The following is a 19619-nucleotide window of genomic DNA, read 5'->3' as shown; positions in this document are numbered from 1 at the left end:
AGTGCCTGTCATTTTGCCTTCTTGCAAGGTAGATGCAGTAAAACCTGTTTCAATCTCTATAGCTCCGTTGTGATGTATCGGTTCATTGATAGAAGTAACCTTACCCTTCTTCGATGACTGTTGGGGGATCTTAACCGTGAATTTAAAGGAAGTTGAAGAGACGTTATTTGATCATGTTGACCACCAGGTATCATAGTCTTTGGTGATCAATGGATGTTTTCTATGTGTAGATATAGTCATCTGAGATTGCGTCTGCGTGCGAATTGAGGAATCTCATAATTGAATAGTCTCACCCAAAGTATAAGTGTGAGTGATCTCTTTCAAGTTATTTGGAATATCCTGACAGAAGCCGAATTGTCTGCTAAACCTACAAGGATTATATTTTTCAATAATGCAAACATTGTCCTTACGTAGCGTTAAGTGGCAAGAGCGTTGACTAACAAAGTAGCTCGTGAGCCTTGATGATAAGGATCCATCATTGATCAACACTTTTTCTTCATTCTCAGTCCAGCACAGTTTGGAAAGCATCAAAGGATTCACTTCTTTGAAAATTTCCTCGACTTCTGATTTACCATAAAATATTGTCATTTTCTCACCACTAAACCTCGTCATGCGCGCTGGTGGCTACTCACTTGATTATTCTCATAATATACGTCAAAGTATTGGCCAATTTAAGCATAGACGTAATGGATTGAAAAAATTACCCCACATTCTCCAAGGTTAGGGGCGTAGACGATCTCCCTCAACCCATGATATATACTCGCAAGCATGGGAATTGCAAGGCAAAATCTTTTTCCTGTGACTATTAAGCACGCAACTTTGAAGACACTTGGGCGGATACGATCGACCTTTTTGCTTGGTAAAAGAAACTTGCAAATCCAACACGCTATGAATGCCGCAATATAGGTTTCCTTTCTTAAAGACCCTGGGATATCCAATATATCAAAAGGGATGTTGAAATCCTTTGTATTAGCAAGGTCATAAGACTCTATGTTTCCAAAGGATTATAGGTCATTTTCAATTTAGATGTGATCTTTCTTCTATTCGTCTTGTTCAAAGGAGCCCTATACCTAGCCTCTCATTTGAACCAGAAGCGGATCCAGTCTTTCATCCATACTCCTTGGTCATTCATCCAGAGGTGGTAGTAAGTCGAAAAGAGATGCTTGCACCTCTCAGGGAGAAGTGGCTTCCCTTCTTTATCACGAGTAAAAAGTTCCTGCCTTAAAGAAACAACTTCATCAAAGAACGAGCCATCGATCGAAGGGCCATCAAGTCGATAAAGGTCCCAAAGTGTGATGGAAAACTCCCTAACGGGCGTATGGAGTATGTTTGTCGAGGGACACCAATATTTGAAGAAGGCTCGCAAGATATTTTCACAGCAGTCGTAGGAGAATCTCGACGTGTAGACGGCTTCAAATATGCCGGCACGTGTGAGCACCCCTTTATACCTTCCAAGGATGTTCTCGACCCATTCCCAATAATGGGAAGTGAAGCACGCCTCGCCAAAGAAGGAAGAGGGGATCTTCCACGTAGTTTTGTCAATACTGAACCCTACGAACAGAAGCGTGAATTTGGCTATTTCTGGATCTTCATTTTGAAGTGACGAGTTTAATACGACCACTTCTTCCCTCAATGTAGTGGAGAAAGTCGACGGTGCTACGACTTCTTTGGTCCACTTACTAGTCCAATTTTCAAGATGAAAGCATCATTTAAGAGGTATAAAAGATTCAGCGAACATGCCGATTGCTAGTTTATGAACATATAGTGACAAGTTCTTTGATTGAGATCCGTCTCGTTCGTCCGTCAATGAAATATGTGGTAATGGCGTAGCATAATCTTTAATTTGCATGGCTGCTAAGATTTTGTGAAGATTTTTCAAAGTCAATCGAAAGGAATTTTTTTTCCTTATAAGCTGTGATAGCCAAATTACCTCACTGGTCGTCCCTTATCAAGTTCCCCCGAGGTTAATCTTCCCCTTGGAGATTTGTTGTTGGAAGCTGGTTTCGGAAATAAACACGACAAAAAGGGCTATCAGTGAGTAATTTAACGAAAGTATGGGTATTTGAAGAACAATCATGGATGAAGAATCGCTATGAATAATGCATGCAAATATAAAAGTATCAATCATGGTGATATTGGCCAAAGGTGTTATCATATTAGACACACAACATCAAGGATGCATCAAAATAAACGCGCAAAGTCTATTGCCGAAAGTTTCTTTTAATGATTAAGTGCTGAAAAAAAAGTCTTGGGCACCTAAATGTCAAATATTCACGTTAAGACATGACTGGCAGCCATAATATAATCAGTTCTTGTGGTGGGAAGCTTCATGCGAAATCAATAAAGAAGAGGATACATGTGATGCTTAGTATCTTGCAAAAAAAAAAAAAAAAGAAGAGTATACAAAGCATAGTATATGTACCTCCAATTCAACTAGTTCGTGAGTATCTTGGCAAAGGTGATAACCAGTTTCAAATTGTTTCTATTAGTCAAAAGACAGCAAAGCGGGCGAATGGCAAGTAATAAGCAGTAGCATCAACTTGATGATGAAAATTAAAAACGGAACGAAGCTCGGTTTTTAAAAAGCTTTCATTGAAGAATTGATGGCTTCGGTCTTGACTATTTATAATAAGTGTTATTTGAATCCGAGAAGAGTTAAGTTCTTCAATTCAAGGAATCTGTAAGATGAGTTTGAAGTTGATTATAAGTCCAACGTGAATCTGGCTTCGGGACATTCCAGCTTGGTTAATCGAGATTGGACTATGCATATTTGTAGACTCCTAATGAATTTCAAATACTACTTGGAGTTCTCTATGGCAATTGATCTCTTGAATGTGCCATGCATAGATCTCCTGGATTAAGGTGCGGATGTGATTTGAAGATGGACATGAGGAGGAAAAAAAACAATTTTTTATGATATGGGATTGTGATTTATATTTTCCTATTTAGGCTCTTGATAAAGAGTTTGATCCTTCTACGATTGGATTTTACAAGCCGTAAAGAGACTAGTGGTTAAGGATTTCAAATTGGTTTGGAGTTCGAATTCATTGCCTACTTTTGTTCGGTTTGGAATGTTAAAACAGTCATATTGTTTGCCATTCGAAACCGAAATTGGTTTATCAAGTTCTTTGGGATTGCATTGGTAATTGCAGAACTTGCAATGACAAGGAATTTTAATTCAACGTGGAATTGAACAAGTGTGATTTGTTAATTCATGGGTTGTGGTTATGTTTCACAATTGGTATAGAACTCCTCTTTGAGTTTCGGGTTTAATTCAGCAGTTTACCAAGGATCCAAATTCTAGCTTTGAGAGGTTACCCGAACCTTATGGCCAAGGCGGTGGACTTAAGGATATTGCATGCTATGGCTTGATTTTGGAAATTGAGATGGCTTGATCTTGGAAATTGAGATCACTAAAGATATCAGCCAATGACTATTGTGGCATCTTGCATGGCCATCTTACGTGACTAAGTCATTGCCATCAGGTTTCTAAAAGCCTTAAGTGTGGTTCATTTATGGGTTTTGTTGGAAAATTAATATTTTAACGGTGTTGGAATTGAAGTTAATATATATATATATATATATATCGAAACTTGTTCATTCAAATACTCCGCTAATTTCTTTTAGTATTCACAAACAAGTTTCGAGGGGGCATTTATAGACAATGAAATTTTAATTAAATTCCAAAAATTACCATTGGTTTATAAATTATTTTTATAGCTTATTTTTATCCAATTGGATATTGTCATATGTCATATACACTTGGAAAAATTGATTGTTAAATGACCAATTATATTTTGCCACGTGTCAAGTTGAGGCGTTCCAATCAATTGAAATTGTAAGGATGTCTCCACCAACTAAATCATATCTACATGACTTGGAAATGTTTTGATAGATATCTAAATATTTATTTCTTATTAAAGAGATAATATTTAGAGTCATTTAGTCCATATATATTTCTTATATACTGCAACAGCTTGTCCAACCAAACGGCGCCACGTCACGTGTCCCTACAAGTTTGGCTAATCAAGGAATTATTTATTAGTATTATCTCTTTATTAGTAAATACAAAATGAAGAGATAATATTTAAACGGACACAATTCTAATATGACTGCACGTCTTGCAAGATAAGAAGAGTGGCATACATGTTTTCAACCTTTATCTTATACTACAGCTATAAATAGGGGTTTCTCTACCAAGTCAGGGGACACACATCAAGAGGCATCTCATACGCTCAAGTATTGAAGCTCCAAACTACGAAGATTTGGGTCTTTAAGCTCTTCAAATCTTCCATATATTAAGGCTTGAGTTTTCAAATATTTTCAAGTTTTTCAAATCTTCCCTATCAAGATTTGAAGGATTCGGTGGTTGATCCAAGAACAAGCTGCGAAACCCCTGGATTGGCGTTCGAGGAGAAGAATCGAAGAAAACTCTCTTTAAGTTCGAGAAAATTCCAGATATTGTACCCACATATTTTCCTAAATTTATATATTACATATTTGTCGTGTATTTCTTTTTCTTGTCATTTTGCAGACTTGAAATTTTAATCGCGTACACTAGGCATTTTACCTCATCATTAATCTAACTAGTATGGTAAAAAAAATTTAAATATATTTACCCTTTTTTATATATAATTAAAAATAAAATTTGGAATGGTTATTTTTCCTTTTTTCCACTTTAAGAGATCAAAAAACATAAAAATAAACGAGTTCTTTTCTTCACACTTATTAATACTAGGAAACGAAAAAGAGACAGGAAAGAAGGAGACAAAAAATTAGATTTTGAAAAAAAAAAAGAAAATAAAGAAAAGTCTAATATTACCGTATTACTTTAAGGTTGTCGGAATTAGAATTGAAATTTTACGGTAAACAAAAAAGTGAAATAATTTTAAAATAATAAAAGTATTTAATTCTTTTTATTTGTAATTTTTAAAAAAGAATTGATCTCTCTCTCCCTCTCCCCCTCCCCCTCCCCCTCCCCATCTTTCTATTTTTTTCAATATTAATAAGATTGCCAAAAAAAAAAGAAATTAATACTTTGACCTTTTTTGTTGATACTAAAAAGGAGAAGAGTTATTCTGAATTTTTTATTATTTTTATTATACAAAAGAGGATGATATTTTCTTCTAAAGTTTGTTAACTTACTAAGTTGGTTTAATGGTAGGATAAATTGCCTAAAAAATAATTTTATGAGATAAATTGATAATGAGAATATATTTTATGGGGATAAAGTGATAATAATTTTAAAAGTTAAACATATATTTTCACTTTAATTAACCAATTTTGTTAAGTTTGACCGTTAGTCTTGGGATAAAATGACTAAAAGATAATGTTAAGGGGAAAATTGATAGTAGTACCAAATATTAAGGAGATAAAGTGATAATAACCTAAAACTATATGCATGTGATGTATGAAATGATGTTATTACATGATAAACTCTAAATGGTCATGAAATAAACAGTAAGAGCCATGGTTTTGCCGTGATTTCTATGGTCAATTGTAGCCATTTAGCCGATCTTTGACCCACGTTCATGTATGGTCAATTATGGCCATCTACCTAGCATTTGGCCCATGATCACTAATGGTCAACTATAGCCATTTGCCCTACCTTTTACCCATATTTATGCAGGTCAATGGATAGTTATGAATGGATAATTCTTTAGATTCAGTAGGGATCGCAGCAGGGTGGGGTTGGGGCGGGGAACCCTCCTCCGCCTGCCACCCTGCTGCCTACTAATTCCTTCAACCCTCACCCCATCTCCCGCCCCCCGCTTGCCAATTCCCCCGATCTCGCCCTGCCTCACTTCTCCTGCAGGGCTACCCGTGGGGCTAATAAAAATTTGTTATATAATTTTATTATAGTTAAATTTTAGCAAATAATCAAGTACTAAAATATTAACACATCATCAAGTTATTATTCATTGTAATATCACAATTGAAACTCATAAAAATAATCAAATAAAGTTATTTGAATACAATCCAACAAAATGAAATAAATACAACTAAAGTAGTCAAGTTTTCACTTTTGACAGAAATACAATCACTAATTCATTATTGTACTTGTACATTTTTTAGAAAAAATGTTATTGTATTAAATATAATTTGGAATTTAGTATAAATGTATTAGTAAATTTAGTATAACTAATTAATAATTTCTATTAATAGACATATATAATTATTAGTGTAATTGATAATATCAATTATATTACATATAATAATATACATTATATAATACATATAACTAATGTTATCATTATCATAAGTTTGTAACTAATTAAATTAAATATTATATATGATTATATACATATATATTTATTTTTTTTAGCAGGTGGCGGAAACAGGGGAAAAATTCCTCTCTCCCACCCCAACCCCTGCCCCATTAGCTCCAGCGGGGTGGGTGCCACCAATTGCCATCCCTAAGATTCAATACTCAGATAATTATATACCCTCTTTATGAGCTATTACTATGAAATCATATGATAAAATTGATGTGTTACATGAGTTAATTTAATTCCCAATGGAATATATGTTTATGTATTTAGCCATGCCTATGTGTTTAATTGCAATATGTATGTGATGCTGCATGATGACCAAATTTTATAAATATATAGTGTGTGTGTGTGTGTGTGTGTGTATATATATATATCGGTCACATGATCTAGAAGAGGCGATTAGTGCTGTTTTTTTTTTTAGAAGAAAATAAAACTCGCATTATGAACCTCTGATTACATTGACTAATGCATGAGGTTTAGCTACAGTCTTCCTACAAACCTTGACTGTCAAGAGAATATAAGTATTCTTATAGATAATAAATTAGTAAGGGTATTCTTGTAAATAGTTTGTTAGGTTTGTACTCCTATAAATACTAGTTGGTCACTCATAATACTGTGACTAGATGTTTTCCTCCCAAGATACCTATTGTCATGGTATCAGAGCAAAAGTCCTAGGGTTAGGGTTAAACATCTAGCAAAAGTCTTGACGCGATACTGTTCATCGCGCACTGTTCACGCGATACTGTTCACGTAGTACTGTTCATCACGCACTGTTCACCGGTACTATTCACGCGCACTGTTCACGGCACACTGTTCATAGCGAATTTTGATTGCTGTTTTGTTTGAAGTGTTATTCGCTATGGTTGAAAGTTTTGCTAATGGGATTACCACTGATCAAGTTAAATCAAGTTCTTCAGCACATGGGTCCCAGAAAACTGTTACTATATCCGAGGAAGATTATGTTAAATTCTTACAGTACCAAACTACAAGTCACGCATCTCTTTCCTCTGCTTCTTTAGCACAAAAAGGTAATGACTCATGGATTATTGACTCCGGGGCTACTGATCATATGTCAGGTACCTCTAAAATTTTTTCTAATTTTCAAGAGTCTACTCCCTTTCCTCATGTTGCTTTGGCTGATGGATCTACCACTAAAGTTAAAGGACTAGGCACTGTAGAAATTAATCCATCACTTCCGCTGTCTTCTGTTCTTTACGTACCCAATTTGCCATTTAATCTAATGTCTGTTAGTAAACTCACTAAATTTTTACAGTGTACAGTTACTTTTTCTACAGTGTACAGTTACTTTTTGTTAGTTCATTCTGATGTTTGGGGTCCTAGTCGAGTCACTTCAAAGTTAGGTTTTAAATATTTTGTAGTCTTTGTTGATGATTTTTCCAGAGTTACATGACTTTATTTAATGAAAGATCGTTCAGAATTATATTCCATTTTTTGTGCATTTGTTATAGAAATAAAGAATCAATTTGGTGTGCCTGTACGTATACTTCGCAGTGACAATGCGAAAGAATATTTTTTCACTCCTTTTAATACCTTTATGACTAAGTCTTGTATTATTCATCAGTCCTCTTGTCCTCACACTCCACAACAGAATGGAGTTGCTGAAAGGAAAATTGGACATTTAATCGAAATTGCTCGAACACTGTTGTTGCACATGAATGTGCCCAAACAATTTGGAGTGATGCAGTTCTAACTGCATGTTATTTAATTAATCGCATGCCATCTAATATTCTTGAAGGTCAATTACCTCACTCCATTCTTTTTCCTCATGAACCTGTGTTTAAATTGCCTCCTCGTATTTTTGGATGTGTGTGCTTTGTTCATCAGCTTGCTCTCAGAGTGGATAAATTAGATTCTCGTGCTATTAAGTGTATTTTTTTAGGATATGCACGAGCGCAAAAAGGGTATAGATATTACAGTCCAGTTTTAAATCGATTTTTTACTTGTGCTGATGTTACTTTCTTTGAATCCACTCCGTATTTTATCAAACAAAGTATGTCTTGTGAGTTAGACCAGTGTCCCTCTTTTTCCTCTCCTGTTTTACCAGTCACTTCCCCTTTATTACCTGAGTTATCTAATCTACCAGATTCCATAACTCGATTATCTCGTCCTCATCTTCAAGTTTACTCTCGTCATTCCATGGTTGAAAAAATTCCTGATATGCCACGCATTTCACCAATTAACTCTCAATCTTTCAATCCAGGTATGACGTCCTCCTCTGAGTTAGATCTTCCTATTGCTTTACACAAAGGTAAGAGACATTGTACTTCCCATCCTATTTCTAATTTTGTTTCTTATTCTCGTCTCTCTATGTCATATTCTTCTTTTGTTGCTTCTCTTGATTCTATCTCCATTCCTAAGTCTATTACCTATGCTCTTAATCATCCTGGTTGGAGATTAGTTATGCAAGAAGAGATGTCTGCTTTGGAACAAAATGGTACTTGGGATCTTGTCCCTCGTCCTTCAAGTCAGCCTGTTGTTGGTTGTAAATGGGTGTACACTATAAAAGTGCAGCCTAATAGTTCTATTGATAGGTTGAAGGCTCGGCTGGTAGTTAGAGGATTTACTCAGGTGTATGGAGTAGATTACTTAGAAACTTTTTATCCTGTTGCAAAGATTACCTCTGTTCGTCTTCTTATCTCTTTGACAGCAACTTATAATTGGCCATTGCATCAGTTGGATGTGAAAAATGCATTTCTGCATGGAGATTTGAAAGAAAATGTATATATGGAACAACCTCCTGGATTTGTTGTTCAGGGGGAGAATCCGCGGTTGGTTTGTCGTTTGAAAAAATCCTTATATGGATTGAAACAGTCTCCGAGGGCTTGGTTTGGCCGATTTAGTAGTGTTGTCATGGAGTTCGGTCTGACAAGATGTGGAGTAGATCACTCTGTATTTTATCGGCATTCTAATGCTGGTAAAATTTTATTAGTTGTTTATGCGGATGACATTGTGATTACAGGTGATGATGTTGTGGGGATCCAGAAACTTAAATCCAATCTACAGGCAAACTTTCAGACAAAAGATTTAGGACATCTACAGTATTTTCTGGGTATTGAGGTAGCTCGGTCTAAATATGGAATTTATTTATATCAAAGAAAATATGTACTCGATATGTTGAGTGAAATTGGGATGTTAGGTTGCCGACCTGTGGATACTCCTATGGATCCCAATGTGAAATTAGCAGGAGATCAAGGTGCATTACTTGATGATTCTAAGCAATATCGAAGACTTGTGGGTAAATTAAATTATCTCACTGTAACGAGACCTGACATTTCGTTTGCAGTAAGTGTTGTGAGTCAATTTCTTGATACCCCTCGTACTAGTCATTGGGATGCTGTTATACGGATTCTCAGGTATCTTAAGAGTGCTCTTGGAAAAGAATTGATGTATCAAAATCATGGACACACTGATATTGAAGGATATAGTGATGCAGATTGGGCTGGTTCTGCCTCAAATCGAAAATTGACTACAGGAGATTGTGTGTTTGTTGGTGGTAATTTAGTGTCGTGGAAGAGTAAGAAGCAAACAGTTGTATCCAGATCAAGTGCAGAATCTGAATACCGTGCTATGGCTCACACTGTGTGTGAGTTGGTTTGGTTGAAGAGCATGTTACTGGAACTTGGATTTGAGCATAAATAGCCTATGAATTTAGTATGTGATAATCAGGCGGCTGTTCATATTGCGTCTAATTCAGTGTTTCATAAAAGGACAAAACATATTGAAGTTGATTGTCATTTTATTCGAGAGAAATTGCTTGACGGAGTCATTAAGACATCTCATGTACCGTCTGTAGATCAATTGGCTGATGTGTTTACTAAGAGTTTAGGGGGCTGTAGGGTGAAATACATTTGTAACAAGTTGGGTGCTTATGATATATATGCTCCAAGTTGAGGGGGAGTGTCAAGAGAATATAAGTATTTTTGTAGATAATAAATTAGTAAGGGTATTCTTGTAAATAGTTTGTTAGATTTGTACTCCTATAAATACTAGTTGGTCGCTCATAATACGGTGACTAAATGTTTTCCTCCCAAGATACCTGTTGTCATTGACTATTCAAACAAAAGAGAAACAACTACATAAACATAAGATGTCTTCCACAATAATCCGCACCAATTGGGGCAACTTGGCCGGATCCTCAATATATTGCAATAACAAAAGGGAATCAGTTTTAATATCAACAGAATTGTCGGGAATAGTTAGAAGATATCTGAGAGCATGTAAGCAGGCCAACGCCTCAGTTTGCAAAGGTGTCAAAGCTTGAACTTTTCAAGAGTGCCGGTATAGTATCATTCCCATTGAGTCTTCAATAATCCATGCTATTGCAATAGTTTGAGGTCTTTGCATGTTTTCAAGATGTTGAGCGAATGAGCCATCTATAAAGGCTTTCACTTAGGTAGGTTGATAAATTGCATCCTTTTCATGGAATGATAGTTGAAGATTACTCCCGAGTAATGGCTTGCTTCTCTGATGTGGTTCTAGAGAACATTGATAGTTGTTAGCTTCACTTGATACATTGCATCAATTGCATTTAGTAATTTTTCCAATTTAAAATCTCTGCCCTCCCACATGAATTTATTTCATGCTAGCCATATATTCCACATAATATAAATAGACAATATAATGTCATTGTCATCAGGGGCATCTTTAATCCATCCTTGCAGCCATACAATCAAGGAAACTGGTGTACCAGCTTCAAAGTCAAAACCTAACCGGGGAGCTCTCTAAATTCTAACTGATAATTGACACTCCAGAAACAAATGTGTAGCCGATTCATTTTGCTTACCACATCAAAGACAGATAGGGGAAGGACAGCAATTCCTTTTAAAAAGAGTCAAATTTGTAGGACATGCATCATGCAATAGTTGCCAAACAAAAAACTGTATTCTTGATGGAATCTTCAACCTCTATAAACGTTTCCAAGCATCTATTGAGATTGAAGAGTTCGTAGACAAGAAAGAAGTAGATGGCATTTGTCCTCTTCTAATACGAGAGGCCAAATGGTATCCTGTTTTAACAGAATAACATCCATTTGATTGTAACTCCCAAATCAACTGACCCTCTCCTCCATACTGTGAAATATAAATTGCAAGAATCTGATTTGAGTCCCTGGGAGGAAAAAACTGTCTAACCAGAGATTCTTTCCACTGACCTTTATCATCAACTAAATCCACTACTCACATGTCCAAGAATTGAGTTAAAGTATGACTACCGGCTAGAGGATTCGGGCAATCAGGAATCTAGTTGTCTTGGATTTTAATTTTTGTTCCTTTCGCCACTCTCCATTTCAGCCCGTTTCTGAGAATCTACCCCATAAAATACTTCACCACCCCCAAGTGGCTTGGTTGGTGCAATGGACATTTAGAAAGCTACTGCATGTATAGTATTTAGCCATGAAGAATTTGCTAAATACAGCATCAGGTTGAGAAATTAAATGCCAAGCCACTTTAGCAAGCAATGCTCTGTTAATCTCTTCCATGGATTGCATCTCCAATCCTCCTTGAAATTTTGATAGAGTTAAGATCGACCAAGATTTCCGATGGATACCACAGCCATCAACATCTCCTGCCCAAATAAACTTGGCCAGAAGTCTATCTATTGCTGTAGCAATGGTTCATGGGATGTGAAAGACTGCAAGAGTGTACTGGGCCATGGCACTAAGGACATGCTTTGCTAGAATCACTCTCCCTATAACCGAGAGTGTGGACAACCTCCATTTATCAATTCTCCTCACCACTTTTGATTTAAGATCCACAAACAGATGGGTTTTAGTCTGGGAAAAATCCATATTAAGTCCTAGGTACCTACCTATCACCAGCAAAGCTTGAACTGTGAGGATCCTTGAAATGGATTCTTTTAGTTCTATAGGAACATTGGGACTAAACACCAATCTAGACTTTGCAAAGTTTAATTCTTGACTTGAAGCTTGGCAATATTTGTCAAGGTGTCCGCGAAGTTCTGTTGCAGCTTCAATGGAACATTTGAAAAATACCATGGTGTCATTAGCAAACATTAAATGCAACAGAAAAGGTCCAAACCGGCACACTTTTATTGCAGGGCATCAATTTGTGTCTACTATCATCGTTAATACCAAAAATAAAGCTTGTTGACAAAGAATGAAAAGATATGACGACAAAGGGCATCCTTGACGAAGTCCACGGCTCGGGTAGATAATTGGTGATAGAGTGCCATTAATAAGTATCGAATATGACACTGAAGAATGCATTGAGTTATGATTCTAACCCAAGATTCCGGAAAATGCATCTTGAAAAGCACAGCCACCAGAAATTCCCAGGAGACTTTATCATATGCTTTGCTAATATCCAATTTCAGAGCTACAGGATATGTCTTCCCTGTCTTTCTCTTCCTAATAAACTCTAGCACCTCATGAGCTATAAGTACATTGTCTGAAATTAATCTCCCTGGCACAAATGCATTTTGGTAAATGGATACTAACCGAGGGATAATCTGTCTCATACGATTTACCTGCATTTTTGTAACAATTTTATAGAAAACATCACAAAGACTTATAGGCTGAAAGTCAAATATATTCTTTGGGTTAGGTGTTCCACACAATCAACCTCAATTAATTCAAGCGTCGAAATCAATGTTTCATAAATATCCAATAAGCAATTTAGAGGTAATTGACATCAAGGTTTTCAAAATATAACTTTCCAAATCAGATTTGACCATTCGACCAAAAGAAAAGGAAAAGTTTTTCAGATTTGAAAAACAACTTTGGGACATCATTTGTATATCGAAATGGTCTTAGACTGACACCAAAATTGGTACAATTCAACTTCCATATGATACTACTCTATCAAATTTCATTTGAAAATTCACACGGGAAGGTAGTTAACAAAACTATCAAAGTTTAAGAAACTTCCAAGACAAATATGTCTTCTTGCTTTCTTTTTCCTTTTCAAACATTTTGCATCACGAAATCAGTCCCATTTTGGTTCATTTGTGAAACCAAAGTCCAAGAAACATTTCATAAGCAATTCATAGTTGGTTGACATCAAAAGTTTCAAAGCAAAGCATCTCACAAACAACCAAATTAGTTGGCCAGCAAAAAGTAGGATTTTCCAGCTCTGCTGCAGTTTAAAAATTGCATCATATCTCACTCAATATAACTTGTAATTGAGAATGGTTGGTGGCGTTGAAAATTAGATTCAAAAAGCTACATTTTATCAGAACAAATCTTTTTCAAAATAAATTTCTAGGTGAGAGAAAATAGAGTCACAAAATGCAGCTTCTATCGTTCTTTCGGATAGGTTAACAGAACAGGGCAGTCGACTTTGATCAATCACTACAGATGACTCAATTCGAATTAGAAGGTGCATGATAGAACGTTAGAAAACTATTGATGTTTAGTTTTGAATGCCCCTGACGGTACTCAATTCTGACGTCCGGACAGAGAGATATGTTCGTTCAAAGAACAGTGCCAGAGGACCACTGTTACACGAATTTCCAGATTTGTTCTTGCCAAAATTCAATTTTTATCCAACCAATTCAAATAATTTTTGGTAGAAACTTTTCACACATCATATACAACATATCTATATCAGTTTCAAAGTCATTTGAACAACAAAAATTTGAACCAAAGGCTCGGCAAAAACAGGACAGATTTCGGCCGGTCTTCCTATGCAATTTCTTTCGGTTTTCCTTTCACTTTTTTTAACTAACATCATCTTGTTTAACACATAATTAATACAAGCAATACTTATTATCATCAAATCAGCCCATACAACCAAGATGGGATTTCATAGAGCCCATTTCAACCATTCCAATTCAAATAATAACATCAATAATGAAGCTACAAGCTTCATAACCAAGATTAAACCCACTAAAGCTAAGATTAAGTGATTGGATGATTACCTCCTAATCCTTGAGAGAAACCATAAATTTTTGCATTACTAGAGCTTCAAGAAAATCGTGAGTTGATGTCTTTCTTCTAGTTTAAATGAATCTCCAAGAAATTTTGAGGTTGGATGCAAAGTTTAAGGTGATTTAGAGTAGGATTTGGAGTGAAATGGTGAAGAGTTTTCTTTTTCTTCGTTGGAGAGCTTCAGCCGACACTTGAGGTAAAAAAAGAATGGTTTGGTGTGTCATGAAGCTTCTTTGAGAACCTTGAGGTTTTGTGGTTAAGATTCCTTCAAAAGTCAACTAGGAATAGTGGGCGCATGCGCGTGTTTCGTGTCCGTTTTCTCTCAGATTTGTTTCACTTATGCACTAAATTTCTAATGTACTTCTTTTAACATTATAATTATTCACTCTTAGTAATTTAGTATTAGTTTCTTAAATCTCCACTTAGCCATTCCGGCTAGATATACGCGAATTTTCAATTCGCGTGTGATAAAGTGAAATTTAAAAGAAATTTTTGTAACGATAATATAAGTAACTAATACTAGGGTAATTAATCATAAAAATAACTATTTTAAAACTAACGCATGAGTTTTCAAATCTCCAAGGTCACTGCACTCTTAAATCAAATACTATCTCGAAAAACGTATTTTCGCTATTTCTCATTAAACGAGTTTTCAAAAATTAAATTTGCTAACAAAACGTTTTAAAAATATATGTAAGGCATAATTCCATGTAAATGGTTTTAAAAGGGTTGAAATAAATTATTCGAAAAAAACAGGTGAATGAATATTTAAATAAACCAGTAATATGAGATTAAAATAAATAAATTTTTGGATACTCACAGTACAGTCCTAATATGACTGCACGTCTTGCAAGACAAGTAGAGTCGCATACATGTTTTCAACATCTACCTCATACTACAACTATAAATAGGGGTCTCTCTACCAAGTCAGGAGACACACATCAAGATGTATCTCATACGCTCAAGTATTGAATCTCCAAGTTACAAAGGTCTGGGTCTTTAACCTTTTCAAGTCTTTCATATATCAAGGCTTGAGGTTTCAAATATTTTCAAGTTCTTCTAATCTTCCATATCAAGATTTGAAGGAATCGGTGGTTGATCCAAGAACAAACTGCGAAACCTCTGGATTGGCGTTCGAGAAGAAGAATCGAAGGAAACTCTCTCTAAGTTCGAGAAAATTTCAGAGATTGTACCCATATTTTTCCTAAATTTGTATATTACATATTTGTTATGTATTTCTTTTTCTTGTCATTTTGCAGACTTGAAATTTTAATCGCGTACAAATTTTTGGCACGCCCAATGAGACAATCTTTGTCTTCCATCTCTTCTCTTCGAATATTCAACCACCACCAATGGCACCAAAAAGCAACAAGATCATGATTGCACGTTCCAAAACTACTAACGCTAAATCTGTTTAGGAAGTTGCACGTATTGCCACAAATACCCGTGCTATTGGTCCTATGACAAGGAGTATGATGAGAACTTCCGCACAAAGTAGCATGGAAGCTCCATCGGGTTCAACCCCCGTCTTTGGTTCAACATCACCAATGAGCAATTCTTCCACGGTGGGGATCAAAGACATTCCTGCCTCGATTGAGAAGGCTCTTGCCATGCTCGAATTTTGATCCGGATCCAAATTTTCTAAGCATGATAATGATTCATCAAGCACTGTATCAGCCTTTTTACATGAAACTCTTCAATCAAGATTTTCTATTGAAGATTCTGTTGATTCTTCTGTTGCAATGCCTGATATGATGACAAACACTTTAAATCTCGAAAAACAAGTTTCGAACATATCCAAAATGATGGAGACCATGATAAAACACATCAAGAACCAAGATGCTCTTATCGCTCAACTGCTCATCTAGAAAGATAATGTTCCTGAAGGAAGCCATATGAACCCTAAGGAGCACCAAGAGAGTGAAATTCCCTCATCTAAAAGTTAGGACAAAGTGAAAGGAGTATATGTGACTGCCGAGAGAACAATCCCTATAGAACAATTGAAGAAATTTGTTGAAGACGTGATTAAAGACAAAAATGAGGGTGGCTTAAAGTCAAGGTTTACCTACTCCAAACCTTACACTCCTAGAATTGACAACCGAGTAACTAGGGTTGCAAACGAATCGAGCTGCTCGCGAGCGGCTCGAGCTCAGAATATTAAACTCGTTAGCTCGCGAGTCGGCTCGCGAGTTTGAGTATATATATATTTTTATTTAATAATAAAATTACGTATATTATATATATTTTATTATTTTTTATTTTCATAGTAAAATTACGTATATATCCTTCATATTTTATTATTTATTAAGAAAAAATATTATTTTATTTATTTTTTAAAAATAAAATAATTATTTTTTATTTTTTTCGAGTTCGAGTTTGAAAATTGCTGGCTCGTCGAGCTCGAGCTTGGTAACATTTAGTCGAGACTCGGCTCGATTAGCTCAAAACTCGACTCGACTCGACTTGTTTGCAGGCCTACTAGTAACGCCTGTTGGGTATCAACCGCCTAAGTTCAACAGTTCGATGAAAAAGACAGTCCAAACAACATGTGGCCTATTTCATCGAAACCTGTAATAATTCTTGAACCTATGGTGACCTGCTAGTCAAACAGTTTGTTTGGTTCTTGAAGGGCAATACATTTGATTGGTACACTGATTTCACACCAGGGTCCATCGATAGTTGGGAACAGCTGGAGTAAAAGTTCTTGAATCGCTTCTACAGCACTAGAAGAACCGTTAGTATGCTGGAGTTGACTAACACTCGCTAATGAAAGGATTAACCTGTGGTCAACTCATCGATAGGTGGAAAAGTCTGGGGTTTAACTGCAAAGATAGACTATCTAAACTCTCTACCATAGAAATGTGTATTCGAGGGTTGCATTAGAGCTTAAGTTATATTCTACAAGGTATACGTCCAAATACATTTGAAAAATTAGCTACTCGTGCTCATAATATGGAATTAAGCAGCACAGCCAATGCAACTGATAGGCTTCCTGTTCAAACCCCACGAGTACAACCGCCTCGTCAAAACAATGAAAGATAAGAAAATAAAAAAGGGGGCAAGCTTCCTTCAAGACTCAATAATAAGGAGTCCATGGCAATAAACACAACTCCCATGAAAATTGCTACTAAGGTGAGCCAAAAGTTCACCGAAAAGTTAGAATCCTCCCAAAATAAGGTAATAAGAAGACCCACTCTAAAAGAGATGTAGAAAAAGGAATATCCCTTCCTTGAATCTGATTTGCAAGAGATGTTTGATGATCTTTTCAAAGAGAAATTCCTTAAACTTCTCGACATGAAGCGTCGAGCGGAAACCGATCAAGTCAATGATTCAAATTATTGCTATTATCATCTCTTGATTGGCTACCCTCTCACTAAATGCTTTGTCTTTAAAGACAATTATGGAATTAGCTTGTCAAGGAAAAATTCTTCTCGAGGAGGATAAAGTATCGGCAAATCAAACAACAATAATGTTTGGATCTGTGTGTTGTCCAATAGAAGTTCTATCCACATCAAGCAGTGCTCTGTTTGTAAAAAGGGAACTCGAAAAATCTTTAATTGAAGATGATAATGAAGGATGGACTTTAGTCACTCGAAAGGGTACTTACAAGCCAAAGGTAAAGAAATACATCTTTTCAAAAAGCATTGGTTCGACAAAAGCTAAAGTGACAATGAAACAATAAAATGCAACAAAGAAACAAAAAGGAGTGGCCGTAACACCAGTCTCTTCAAATCATCAGCTCCGTCAAGAGGTTTGACAATCTGTGACACTGAAAGAATTTATACCCAAGGGGTATTTAAATGACGATGATGATAATTCTACTTCTTGTAATGTCGTCAATGCTGAAAATCCTCAAGTCGCACAAATTAGCACTGAATTTGAGAAAAAAACTCAAAATCGATGATAAATCATCGGTGGATTATGCAATGACTATCATTTTTTATTATGACGATTTAACAATTGATTTTAAAACCCACAATCGACCTTTGTTTATTAGTGTATATGTCCGAGAACAGGAGATGAATCGGATACTCATTGATGGGGAATCTATTGTCAATATCATGTCCGTATGCGTTATGAAAGAATTTAAAATTTCAAGCGATAAATTCTCTCAGAGTCGCCTCATGATCTAAGAATTCAACCAAGGCGGGCAAAGAGCAATTGGCCTTATAAGGCTTGAATTGCTTATTGGCGAGTTGTCTTCAAGTGCATTATTTCATATTATTGACGCCAAAATCTCTTATAACATGCTCTTGGGAAAACTCTGGATTCATGAGAATAAGGTTATACCATATACTTTTCATTAATGTTTTAAATATTGTCAAGATCGTATAGTTAAGAAAGTTATTACCGATGATAAGCCTTTCACTGAGGCTAAAGCTCACTTTACCGACGCCAAATTTTATATTCAAAAAGAAGCAAAAAGAAAAGAATTAACGAAGGAAGAAATTCCAGATTTCAAAGTACCCATTTTGCGTTATATTCCAAAATCAAAGAGAAAAGAAGGTCAGTCTTCTTTTATCAGAAATGACACATTAAATATTCTCCTCACCAAAATAGAGCCTGTCAAAAGTGAGAAAGTGAACTTGCAAGGATTTGTCCGTTCCAAAGAAGGATCTGTAGTGGAACATTACTCATTACCAACCCATCGGACCTAAAAAGGTTTTGATCCAAACGTATATAAGTTTCTTGCTAAGACGGGCTATAACCCAAGTGGGAAGAATGCATTGGGCAGCCTCCCTTCTGAAGCAACTGGTGAACATATTCATGGATTGACACCTACACAGAAAATATTGAAAGAAAAAGGTTATAATGTTGAAAGTTCATCAATGGGTCTTGGTTATCAATCGCCTTCTCCTGTTCGTATAGTGATCAAAACGCCAAGTTGTAATTATGGGAATGAAGAAGTGGAGGTCACAAGTCGAAAGAAATCTGTTTTCGATAGATTGAAAAATAAGTCAAAGCGTACTTCTGTGTTTGATAGACTTGACCTACAACCAAAGAATTTGAAACCGTCCATCTATAACATATCAGACAGTAGAAAACAAGAGTACCAAGTTATCAAAGAAGAAAATCTTACTCCAATAAAGAAGAATGGTTCCAGAAAATGAGTTTTCAATTTCTTTATGCATTATGGAAACTTGTTTAAACCCACAACCGAAGAATTTGAAACCGCTCGTTTATGAGAGATCAGGCAGTAGAAAACAAGAGTACCAAGTTGTCAAGAAAGAAAATCTTACTCCAATAAAGAAGAATGGTTCCAGAAAATGAGTTTTCAATTTCTTTATGTATTATGAAAACTTGTTTAACGTAAGAATCAAAACCATCATTGAAGAACAGGGTCAAGAAAGTAATACTTTTTGCCATCATATTATGATCAGTAATCCTGAAGAAGAAGAAGAACATGCGGATGACGCTCCCCTGAATTTGAACAAGGAGTA

Source organism: Coffea arabica, chromosome 5c (genome assembly GCF_036785885.1).
Source record: "Coffea arabica cultivar ET-39 chromosome 5c, Coffea Arabica ET-39 HiFi, whole genome shotgun sequence".
Lineage (NCBI taxonomy): Eukaryota > Viridiplantae > Streptophyta > Magnoliopsida > Gentianales > Rubiaceae > Coffea > Coffea arabica.
Note: the sequence above shows the minus strand (reverse complement) of the source record.